General features: G+C 44.2%; 1 protein-coding gene across 2 annotated transcripts in view; it reads left to right on the top strand.

The window, feature by feature from the left end:
• Positions 1 to 12914, top strand: part of MTUS1 (microtubule associated scaffold protein 1) — a 128472-nt gene that overhangs the window by 24066 nt on the left and 91492 nt on the right. The window lies entirely within an intron of this gene.

The raw sequence follows: 12914 nt of genomic DNA, 5'->3' as shown, positions 1-12914 counted from the left end.
TAGAAAAAGGAACTTGTTCGCTTCTCTTTTCTGTCTTGGGATGCATTTTCCGTGGAAGGAATGCTCTAATTTGCATTCAGCTCCTGGGTCCTTACACAAGTGTTAAGGGCCTCCAAGGATGTTTGTAGGTCTTTATGAAACTGGTAACAGTTAAATCAAGGACTCAATGGGCTTCTGTTTGGGAGCCAGCCCGGGAACCTGTCATCATACAGAGCATTGCTCTAGGAAAATTAGTTTTGGCTGATAAACTTCCCCGTGAACTTTGGAAGAGAACCTGCTTGCCCAGTGGGGACTGCCTGTCCCAGCAGCAGTACAGCCGAAGGTGGAGTCAGGAGGAGAATGGAGGAAGGAGGAAGTGAATGTGGGCAAGAGCTGGAGCGTTGAATGAGCAGCCTTGCCTCTGAGGCCCACATACCAACTGAGCGCTGTGAGCTCGAGTTTCCACTGGGACACACTGGCTGTGGACACCGTGTGTGGAGCGGTGAAGACTGTACGCTGGTGGACAGAAACGGAAGTGAAGAGGGAGATGTGAGCGACCTCTTCCTGGGAGGCCCTGCTGGGTTTTGGTGCTCCAGCCAAGTGCAGCGTCTTATCTCTGTGCACGCCGGCCACCGATGCCAGCACTGGGCTTTCTGGGTTCTTTCAGTCCCTCCAACCAGGAGTTCCTGCAGCCAATCCCAGCCTCTCCCCTCACTGCTGCATGTGGGTTTGGTGAGCTGCGGCGTAACAAAGTGTTTTAAAAGTTTGGTGCAGAGACATTAATTTCCAGTGATGTATTATTCATTATTTCTCTCCTTGGGATCTGATTTCTCATCTTCCTATTTATTTCACTGTTGACTTTTATTTCTCTTGGATCCTCACTGGTGTCTCTGGGAATAAAGACTAATATTTTCTTTTCTTTTTAATAGATTTTATTGATTTTTACAGAGAGAAAGGGAGAGGGATAGAGAGTTAGAAACATCAATGAGAGAGAAACATCCATCAGCTGCCTCCTGCACACCCCCTACTGGAGATGTGCCCGCAACCAAGGTACATGCCCTTGACTGGAATCGAACCTGGGATCCTTCAGGCTGCAGGCCAATGCTCTATCCTCTGAGCAAACTAGTTAGGGCAAGACTAATAGTTTCTCAGCCTAAGTTAACTTTTCAAATCAATCAGAGAAAAGAGGGAAAGTTGTGTGTGGGTATTGGTTGCATGTGCTTAGGAAGCTGAGGGATGATTTAGTTCATAGTAGCTCTTTTTTTTGGAGGACCAATCTTTTTTCAATTCTCTTACCTGGATTACAATAGTCTTGCTCTGTAATCTTCCTCGGTTCCTAAGATACCGCTTTTTCAAAGACCTGTGCTCTTTAGTTTTTTCCTACCTTCCCCATCATCCCCCCCATTTCTTTGTGACGAATCACAGGTGGTTGAACAACCCTCTGCTTATTGATTAATGTTCTCAAGTTCTTTTACTTAGTGCCTCCTGTATCACTGAGTGAGACTGGGTTACAGAAAGGCTTGAGCATATGGAGTTTAGTTTTCGGCCTAGTTTCTCCTTGTAGAAAAATTTAATCTCTTGTGAGACCCGGTAGGGAACTGAATGTACTCGTCTCTTATCTTAATTGGCATCAGCGATTGCAGCCAGAAGTGCTTCCTTGGTATGACATCAGTGAGGACCGAGCTGGCCTGGTCTGCTAGGAAGCAGGACCAGATCGTTTTGTTTCAGCAGATGCACGTGACAGTTGTAATTATGAATCTCTTTATCCATCTCCTCTGCGAAGGAAAGTCGTGTTTTGTTCTAGGAGCAGTTTATCTGTCGTGTGTAGACTGCCTGCGTGCAAGTCTTCTTGGCATGTCTCTGCCTGAATTGGGACCATCTGCTGTTCAAATTTGGAAGTCCCATTTATTCAGGAACTCTGCACATAGGCTATTCTGTAAAGCAACAGTGTTGATGACAGTAGTTTTTCATGTTGTAAAGAGCAGCTAGCTGGCCCAAGGTACTGAATGAAATGATTTCCAGATCTTTTCGTTACAGTTTCTGTGAAAGAAATTTTGATCAAAAAGGACAGCCCATAAACATGTGTCTTTTTTCTCCATGAGTGCATACATATATTTTTAATATTTTGGTATTTACATAAGATTCCAAAAGTAATTATAAATATTTAAATAATAGTAGAAGTGTATGGAGCAAATTTATAATGTGGATGCTCCCTTCCACCTGAGGGAGTGGTGATGAACCATTATCATGGCATGGAACTTACCTTTCTAGAACTTTCTCTGATACATAAAATATATTATTAACTTGAAAATCTCTTGAGTGGGTAGAACTTTCTAAGTTTAAACGATATGAAATACCTAAGAATTTATTAGTTTAGGAAATAGAAGTAAAACTGTAGATAGATTAATAAAAGAACGTATCTTAAAAATATTATACCTCAAATCGAGTTCCTATTCTGATGTAGTTGCATACTTAACGTCCTTCCTTTAAAACTCCATCTCCCCTTTTTTTATTGTCCAAATCATGGGCTGTTCTGGGCCCTTTAATCCAGAAGCAGCCGCCAGTCCCAGTGAATGCTGATCTAATCTGACAGGCAGACATCCCTCTGGTTTCCAGAGATGGTCTGGGCAGACCAGTAAGTAGCTCACTTGACAGAACTCTCCGCTTTTGTTTTGTTTTGGGTTTTACTGTAAGTGGTGTCGCGTATGGCCAAGAAACATCTGCGCAGGAGTTTTCGGCCGCCTCCGAGCCTCAGAAAAGCCTGTGATGTTTTGTTGGCAGAGAGTCCAAGGGAAATTCTTCGGTTCAGGGAAAAAAGTCATTACACTGAGCCGTATTACTGCTGCAAGGCCGGGCTGTCTGAATAACCGTGGTCTCAGGAGAGGAGTCATTTTATGTCTGGTGTTCCGACTTTTTTTTTTTAGTCTGGTTGTGGTTTCTGCATTGCTGTCTGAGAAGACAGTCTCTTAGGTGCAACCAAAAGCGATCTTTTCTCTTTTTTTTTTTTTTTTTGACAAATACTTGCTTGCTTTTGCTTACTTTCACAGTTGTCGATTTTGATATTCTGAGGAATGTAAGTAAGTTACCTTGATGTACTTGATTTGGGCTGTTTAACTTCAGCAAGAGCACTAGAGTTAAGTTTTAGGAGTGATACTTTTGCAGATCAGCTAGCTGCTTTTAAAATCTTAAATGCTTTTCATCTCTTAACAGTTTGTGATATTTATCATATTGAAATACTCCTTCAGGATAGATTCTAGAATGTGTGAAAATGTAAGGGTTATGATGAGCAAACGTGAATACACTTTCACCTACTTTTTGGAGAGGAACAGAATAAAATGTGGTGCTTTGTTTTGAGCTTACGGGGTCAAGTACAGAAACTTTCATTAGCAGCATGTAAAAATGTAACAGATTGTTCCTGCTGACCACGGTTGCTTTACTGTCACATCGCAATAGCATGGAGTGTGCAGGAAATGACTCCATATAAACTTTATGCATATTCCATCTGAAATGTCTAGATCCTTGGTTTTCTTTTTGGTTATAGCTCTGAGTGCACGCACACGCTTATATACTTGAACAAAGAATAAGTGAATGAGACCAGTTTCAAACTAGAACTGTTTGAATATTTATGATTTAAAACGCTCTGAGCATGTTTAATCTGCCACTATTTTAGTAACAAGATATAAAGATTAGGGAACACAAACTTATTATTTGTGCAGTTTTATGATACGGTTAAAGAAGATAGGCTATCCTGAAACGTACTCATTTGTAAAGGAAACATGTTGAAACTATGTAGTGAAATGACTAAGGTTTTAGGAATGCAGTTTTAAGAATTTGTGATGTGTGGTGTCTTCCATAAGGCTGGTTTTGAGGTTTTAGGAAGTCCTCAAGTCAGAAAATCTTGGAACAGAAGAATATTTTTTGGAATGAAGTCCAGGAATAAGAATTGTTGAATTTCAGTAGGTCAGTTAATTGGCTTTGTTTTGAATCTTGTAGCAGTTTTTAGCGAGGCACTGGTGTCCTTAGGGATCAGCCCAGGGCCCACCTTCATATCCCAGAAGGCTTTAAGTGGCATATGTGACTTATCCAGGAAGGACCCATGGTGCTGTATTAGCAACAGATTAAGTTAGTTTTCAGATGCCCATTCTCATTAAAATGCACCCATAGCTTAAAAAATGTTATCCACGAAGTTTAAATATAATATAGGTGAATTATTTAATCTTCATTAGTATAAAAATAGGTATTTTCCTTTGTATGATTTACAATTTTTTTTCTGGTGTTTTAGATCCGTTTGGGATACATTTTCTGTTATCTGCTGATAGTCTTGTAGTAACCAGGGTTTCTTTGTTTTTGAGGGGAGGGGCTTCTACTACTTTTAGGAAACTTGAGAATACTTGGTTATTCCTAGAAAAATATTTTAATTAATGAAATGCTGGGTCTTAAAGCTATTTTAAATACAAACCGTATGTGGTTTTAGGGGTGGATAGGGAAAGGTGGTGATATATTTTTGTTGAGGTATTTGTTATAATTGTTTTGCCATGGCATAAGCGAAGTTTCTCTGATAGGATTCATTGTTGAGTAGTATCTTCACTTAAAAACTCTTAAGTTTGTATGTTTTAGAAACAAATGAGTTATTTTTCCTTAGATGATCAAACTAAATAGTATTTGTTTCTTTGCTTAATACATTATTTATTTTAACCCAGATACCTTATTCGTCCTTTTGAACATCTCCTTTATAATTTGTTGATTTAGCACCTATTCACCCAGAATTAGTATCCTACTCCTGTTAGTTTATTTAAAACAGAGAAAATATAGTAAAACTATATTTACAAACCTAGACTCTTTTTAGTGAAGAGCAGTGCCCTGTAGCATAGGGCGTTGGGTCTGCGATCAGAGTGGTGGAGATGGCTCTTTGTCCCTCAGGCTCTATTGTCCCCCTCTGTGTGGTCATAGAAATTTTAGCTGGGTACAGTAGCCTGCATTGGTTTCCATTTCCCAGCGCGACGTGTAGGGAGGTGTGGCCATGTGACTGAGCTGCAGCCACTGGCGTGTGGTGGTATGTGGAGGTAGCTTCCACACTTGTTGCCTCCTCACCCTTCTTCTACCCCTTAAATCACATGTGTCAAACACAAGGCCCGCGGGCCAAATCCGTCCCGCCAGGCCTTGCAATGTGGCCCGCACCGCGCTGTCATCACTGCACTCCGCTGCGTTTCCATCACAATGACAGTTTATGACTGTTCAGTAAACCATTCGGCCCGCGATTTAGGCTGGATTTTAGATTTTGGCCCCTTCTCTGATTGAGTTCGACACCCCTACTAAATGAAACACAGTTCTATTTTGGGTCACAGGCTGAGGTCACGCAGAGCAGAGGCATGAGAAAGGTGGTGCCTGGGTCCCTGACAGCTGCTTCTTTAATCCTGGACAACTTTCCCATGAGACAGAACTAAACTTTTATTTTGTGTTGTGTGTTTTTTTGTGTGTGTGTTGTTTTTTTTGTTTTTTTTTTTGCCACTTATTTGAGGTTTTCTATCTCCTGTGACTAGACTTGGAATCCACAATACTGTAGTATGCTTTATGACTTTGGACAGGTAATGTCTAGACAAGGTAAGCAGGAATTGCCTAGAACCATGCGACATTCTCTGGGTTGGGCAGACATTTGACTAATTATAGTTTAAGAAGATTTAAGTGTCAGATTAGTGTTAAGATTCCATTGATAAGGGTTCTTCTAACTCCGAGAGTCCATGACTTTGAAGTGTTGAACTCTGTTTTAATAAATTGCTATATTTCATCATTTCTAAAACACACGTATTTTCACATTATAACGTTTCTGATATTAGAATGTGTTTTACAAGACAGCCTCTTGGCTTTGACAGAATTTGACAATTAGAGAAGAATTTGACAATTGACCTTGATGGTCCATCAGCATCCCTGAAAGTGGCTAGAGGTAATAGCAGAAAAATGTGGAGGCATGCATACTGGCTTAAAATGAGCAGGTTCCAGTAGCCAATCAGGATGCATAGTGTAGAGCAGCCACTGAATAATTCACCAGTCTCAGGTTCAGAAAAAGGCCACTGGCAGCTCAAGTCTACCAGTCAGTGTGTGGAGTCTGCAGTTTCACTCTGAGCTTTTCCGAAAGCTCAGAGAAGAGCTAAGCTGTTGAGAATTTCAAAAGGAACTAGAAGGATTTTGTATTGAAGGGGCAAACTGGGTAGATGATAAAGATTCGAAATAATCCTTTTACATAATTCTTTAATTCTTATCATGTGCTCAGAGTTTAAGAGACAAGTAATGGCTAATAAAAGGATTATATATCAGAACAGCCCATTGTCTGTTCTCTGAGGCAATCCCATTCCTCTCTTCATTCTTCCTCTTATTTACTTCCATCTTTTCAATAAAATATGAGTATGTGGATACTGTCTCTGAGACTGAGTGTACTAGGATGATGTTTCCTTTCTTGTACAACCACTCCCCTCCTCTCCCCCACCTGTTCACTTTGTTCTCTTTGAATATCTGGCAGAAACAGCTCTGATTCTCCAAAAGCACTCTTCGATTTCTCGGTTTAGTTTCTCAGTTGGTTAACGCTTTCAGTGTTTGTTAGTTCTCGTGTGTTTCCTGGAGACATCCCTGCTGGTCCTCTGCCTTTCTGCTGCCTTTCGCCATCCAGCTGTAGGGCACAGCGGCCATTAGAATGGCCTATTGTGCAGAACAGTCATATGTAGGCCGCTGCTGGTTGTGGTCATGTTGCCATTCTAAAATACCACAGAGACCCGCAGGAGGCAGGTCCTTTTCACTTATCGTGGAGGGGGAACAGGAAGAGATCTGGAGGAATGGGACTTGTCTTCGGTGGCTCTTGGGATGGGTGTGTGTGTGGGGGAACAGCTCCCCATTTCTTCAGGGTCTAATCAAGGACGGGGACTGCTTTGCACTGGGCGTACTGCATTGTGGTACTCGGCGGACATTCAATGATCCATGAGCTGCCAAGTTTCTGATCTTGTTCTTTACATTGCACTGATACTGATTTGTTTTTGTGAATAGAATGTGCTTTCAGTTTTATTTAAAAAAGATAAAAGAGCCCTAACTGGTTTGGCTCAGTGGATAGAGCGTCGGCCTGCAGACTCAAGGATCCCAGGTTCGATTCCGGTCAAGGGCATGCACCTTAGTTGCGGGCACATATCCAGTAGGGAGTGTGCAGGAGGTAGCTGATGGATGTTTCTCTCTCATCGATGTTTCTCTCTATCTCTCTCCCTTCCTCCCTGTAAAAAATCAGTAAAATATATTTAAAATAAATAAGTAAAAACGAAAAGAGAGAGAGGGGGGACAAAATAAGGAAATGAGTTTGGTGACCAGCCAGTCTCTGCCACAGGTGCTGGTCATTAAAAGCACCTTGGAGAACAATGAGATAGTGGTGGCAGAAACCTTCACTATACCTTACCTCTTTTCCCTTTTTCTTTCCTGAAAGCTTCGACTCACTGATAAATGATATAGACTGAAAAGGTGTAATTTGGACAGAGGAGCTATATCAGGCATGCCAGTTTCAATGAAGGTGCATAATTGGATGCAATGCACCCTATACTGAATGTTGGTATAATTAATGCGTAATGGAAAGAGATTCTCCCTTGACTACTTAATGCTTTGTAAAGATATTTCCAGTCCTCTCATTTTTGGGTAAACGGTAGCCTGCCTTGCTGAAATGTGAGCAGAAAATGTGCGTCCCTTTTAGGCAGGAGCACTAAGAGCGAGTGGCAGCTTTCTGTGTCTGCTGAGGGGGCATTTTTGTTGCGATGAAGCCTCAGTAAACCTGGGTCCCTGATTGACCAGGAATATGAGCCGGGTTCCCTGCCAACACCCCTGGGGGTATTTATTTTATTTTTAAATTCTCCCTGAGGATATACTTTTCACTGATCCCGAGAGAGAGGAAGGGAGGGGGAGAGAGGGAAACATTGGTGTGAGAGAGAAACATCGATTGGTTGCCTCCCATACACACCTCGACAGGGACGGTTGGAACCCAAAACCTAGATATGTGCCCTGACCAGGAATGGGACCTGCGACCCTTCGGTGCCCTGGATGGTGCTCTAACCAACTGAGCCGCCCCAGCCAGGGCTTGGGGCTGTTTACTGTTGCAGCAAAGCTGACCCTGTCCTGAGGGGTCCATAGCAAATGCTCATGCTATGCTCCAGGGTTGTTATCTCCGTAGAGCTCACGATTCCAGACTCGCATGAGATTAATAATAAAAGGCGAACCTCTTTTCCATTGTTTCCAGTCCTGCTGAGCATTTGAGCCTTTGTTAGTTGCTACCTAGGTAGGCTTCTCCCCAGTTAAAGATACTTTTTGTATTTATACCAAGTTCTTCACTCCAAATAATTTCCTCCACGGCTGCTCATTCTTGGAAGGAAGGACTGTGTTAGCTTCTGCTGTCTCTGGAGGCAGTGTGACTTCTCTTGTCACTGCGTGCACAGCTGGGCTGCAGGCATGGCCGGCGGAGCAAAAATGCGGACGCTCTCGCCATCTGGGAAACAGAGCGAGACATCACTCTCCTTGAGTGGTCGGGTGAGGAGTAATGACTGTCTGCACTCTGCCCGTTAGAGAGAAGAGAGAGAGTTACTTATGTAGAGGCTGTGCCTGTGGCAGAGGACATGTGTTTCTGACATGGAGGGCCCCCTGTGCGACGCTGGCTGTGTTTGGCATCATTCTAGGGGAAAGAGCACTATTATTGGGCGACAGTTGGGCTCTGTTTTGGGTTCATATGCCATCGGTTGGCTATCTGGGAACCTAACAATTGTTTGTGTGTATTTTTTTTTTCCCAATAATGGAAACTGTCCTGGATTCCAGACTACCAATTCATAAGAGGACTTGAAGAATGCAGTTGTAGGACAGTCCCTCTTCATTGGAAGTTTTGGTTTCTAGGGGCTGTTACCAGTGCTTAACCACAGTCTGAAGATATCTATACTAATAAGAGGGTAATATGCTAATTAGACCGGGAGACATTCCAAGAGACTTTCTGGACATCCTTCTAGACAAAGCCATGGTGGTGGGGCTAAGGCATAGGCAGTTAGGGTGAGGAGGCCAGTGAGGGGAGGGAGCAGTTGGCGGTAATCAGGCTGGTGGAGGGGCAGTTGGAGGCGAGCAGGCCGGCAAGTGGGGGCAGTTAAGGATGAGTAGGCCGGTAGGTGGGGGGAGTTAGGGTAGAACAGGCCAGCAGAGGGCGGCAAGCAGGCTGGCCAGGGGATGGAGGGGGAGTAGTGGTAGATCAGGCTGGAAGGCAGAGTGGTTAGGGGTGATCAGGCAGGCAGCCAGGTGAGTGATTGGGCCTAAACCAACAGTCTGACATCCCTTGAGGGGTCCCAGATTGGAGCGGGTGCTGGCTAGGCTGAGGGACACCACCTCATGCACGAATTTCATGCACCGGGCCACTAGTTATATTAGAAAATTCCAGGAAAAAACACACAATTTGTAACTTTAAAATTTTAGGCCATTCTGAGTAGCATGATGAAATATTGAGCCATCCCGCTCTGTCCACCCGAGACTGAATCATGCTTTTGTCCAGTGCCTCCACGCTGTAGACATTTCAGTCACCGGAGAGAGACCGCTTTCACATAACTTTTATTACAGTGTGTTGTTATACTCACTCTATTTTATTAGTTATTGTCGCTAACCTCTTACTGTGCCTAAATGGTTATGCATGTATATATATATATATATATATATATATATATATATATATATATATGAAAATGCATAACCTGTACAGGATTCAGTACTCTTCATGGTTTCAGCATCCCTGGGGGTCTTGGAACATCCCCCCCCCCCATGGATAAAGGGCGTGGGGGGGGAAGACTGGAGCTACTGCCAATCCTTAGTTCCGCTGTGCTACGTCAGCACCCAGTGTGTGCAGAGGACGCAGATGGTCACAGAATTCCCCCCTCCCTGCGACCACCGCAGTTTGAAAAACAAGCCAGTCCCTTAATTCTGAAGTAGCAATGCAGGGAAAATTACATTCTGAGAACCCAGTTTCTGGAACAGTGTTTCCTATTTCCAAAGACCATCCTGCTGCACCAGGTGGGCCCCTGCTTAGGACATATCTCTCTCTCTCTCTCTCTCTCTCTCTCTCTCTCTCTCTCTCTCTCTCTCTCTCTCTCTCTCTCATTTTCAGGGGTGCACCTACAGCTGCTGCTCCTGCCTCTTGCTCTACAATTAAGTCTAAGAAACCCGCCTCCTGGGGAAGATTTATCCCTAATATTTAATTATCCAATCAGACCCTAATTGGAAACCCTAGAGAGAGTGTGCATGTCTGTGTGTGTGTATGTGTGTGCGTGCATGTGTGTGAGGGAGGTTGACTCTTGAGACTGGAAGAACCACATGGGCTCCAGCCTCCCCCACCCATCATTTGCTCCTTGTCTTCTAATGCGGGATGGATTTGGGGTTTCCCCTCCAGCATTGCCCACCGGGCTTATTATTAAGTTTAACGCTGGACCTACTCTAGTTTTCTACGGGACACACAGCAGCCTTCTGCGTGGAAAGCAGTAAGTATGATGTCGCTCACCGCTGAGTAAAAGGGCCTGAGGCCACTCTGCCCTGCGGCTGCAGCTGTGCTCTCTGGCGCCTGCCGCCCTTCTCTGCGGCCTTGCTGGTGCCCGGGTGCATCTTCGAGGGCTCGTTCAAGGTCCCGCTGTGAGGCCTGCACCTGGAGGCTGCCTGCCCACAGCCTGTCCCTGCCACAGCCCAGACGGCTTTGTCTCAGGCGCGCAGCCCAGGCCTCGCTTCCCGGGCGTTACCAGGGCCGCCCTCCTCCTGCGGAAACAACCTGCAGACAGAGCAGTGCTCCGCTCAGGATAAAAGTACGAATGGTTTTAGGCCTAAAGTCTCTTGCCCAGTCTGTGCTATTTTATTATGTATTACTTTTAAAAATATATTTTATTGATTTTTTTTTTTTTTTTTTTTTTTTTTTTTTTTTTTTTTTTTTTTTTTTTAACAGAGAAGAGGGAGAGGGATAGAGAGTTAGAAACATCAATGAGAGAGAAACATTGATCAGCTGCCTTTTGCACATCCCCTACTGGGGATGTGCCCGCAACCAAGGTACATGCCCTTGACCGGAATCGAACCTGGGACCCTTGTGTCTGCAGGCTGACGCTGTAGCCACCGAGCCAAACCGACCAGGGCTGTGCTATTTTAACACCAATATCCCAGCTGGAAAAGTGAGCTGGGTTGCAGGATTTAGGCTGCAAACCACCAATGTGAGAAAACCATTTGGCTCGGACCCTGAACTGAAGCGCCATCCACCTTGCCCCCGCCAGGGACAGAAGCCCCAGGTACCCCACGTGTGGTTTGCTCCCATAAACTTGACTCCTTGTTTATGTCTCATGGCTTGTTGCCTAGGCAACCTATGTATACTTTGGAGAGGGCTCAATAAATAATATCCCCATTTCAAGGCCGCTATTCCGAGCGGCTGATTGTTAAAAAGCACAGGCGGCCTCCTGCAGTGCTAGGTGAACGGCTGTTGCCCAAAGCCCTGTGCTTCTTGGGGTTCATCGGCCACCACAGCCTTTTCTGGGTGAGTGCCTGGACCTGTCCAGCAGCCCAGAACTGAAGGGGACCTGCCTGGCTCCCCAGGAACCGGCCTCCCGGACCCCGCCCCAGGGCCGCGGCCAGGACATAGTCAGGATTGCTCGTTCACTCTTTTGAATATCATTCCTACCTCCTTCCTCTCTCTGGTTATGTACCATTTGAGAAGTCAGAAAAAGAGGAAGGTGGGCAGATGGTCATAGATGAAATTATAGAGGAGTTATAATGACAGGACTTCCTCTACAATGACAGGTGAATTTTAGACGAGAGCTACCGTATTTTTCGGACCATAAGACGCACTTTTTTCCCCCCAGAAGTGGGGGGAAAAAGTCCCTGCGTCTTATGGTCCAAATATAGCCTACACATATACTTTAAAAAAAAAGTTTTTTTACTTGCTCGGCTCTGTGTGGTCTCTGTGTGCTTGCCCGGCTCTAAAATGGTTCTAAATGCTGCTGTTTACTTTACAGGGTTGATTACATGTGTTTATGAGTGTGATGTTGGGTTTTAATGCACATAAAATATTTTAGGACACTATTTGTTTCAGAATCTTTTTTTCTTCATTTCCCTTCTCTAAAAACTGGTGCGTCTTATGGTCCGGAGTGTCTTATGGTCCGAAAAATACGGTAGTTTGAGGGTCAGAGACTTACCAACTCACTTTGTCACTTTAGTGCAGAACAGGGCACTGCCAGGCCACCACCCCTTCCCCTTCCACTGTGGGGACAGGGCCTGTCCCTGGGGGCAGCAGAGGGAGAGCTGGTGCCCTCGGTGGGCAGGGCTGGGACTAGGGTAGAAGCATGAGGCACTTGCCTCAAGTTATGAATTTAAGGGTGCTCCCCAAAACTTCAGTGATCAAGATACATAATTTTTAGCAAATTATTTTTAAAAAATTGGTATTAATGCAGGAAATCCAGGATGAAAGTTTAATATAAAGGCGGGGTCAGTATTATCAACTTTTCTCCTTGTTTCAGGCTGCCTTGTGGCTCCGTGGGGCACTGCTCCTCATCCCTCTTAGATGTAGTGCCTGGGACAAGTACATATCATATGATTTCACTGAGGTGTGGGACCTAATGAACAAAATAAACTAACAAACAAAATAGCCCTGGAGAACCACTCATCAACTTTGTCTCTACAGACTTGTCCATTCTGGGCACTTCATGTAGATGGTACCACATAATATGTAGTCTTTCGTGATTGGCTTCTGTCATTACATACAATGTTTTAAGTTGTAGCGTTGCATCCATGTGGTATGAATCCATATTCCTTTCTGTTGCTGAAGAATATATCAGTTGTAAGGTTTACAGCATGTTTGTTATCTGTTTACCAGGTAAGGGACATTTGGGTTGCTTTTACTTTTTGGCTATTATGAATAACTAGAAATT

Source organism: Pipistrellus kuhlii, unplaced genomic scaffold, assembly GCF_014108245.1.
Source record: "Pipistrellus kuhlii isolate mPipKuh1 unplaced genomic scaffold, mPipKuh1.p scaffold_m20_p_3, whole genome shotgun sequence".
NCBI classification, from domain to species: domain Eukaryota; kingdom Metazoa; phylum Chordata; class Mammalia; order Chiroptera; family Vespertilionidae; genus Pipistrellus; species Pipistrellus kuhlii.
Note: the sequence above shows the minus strand (reverse complement) of the source record. Positions and strands in the feature narration are given on the sequence as shown.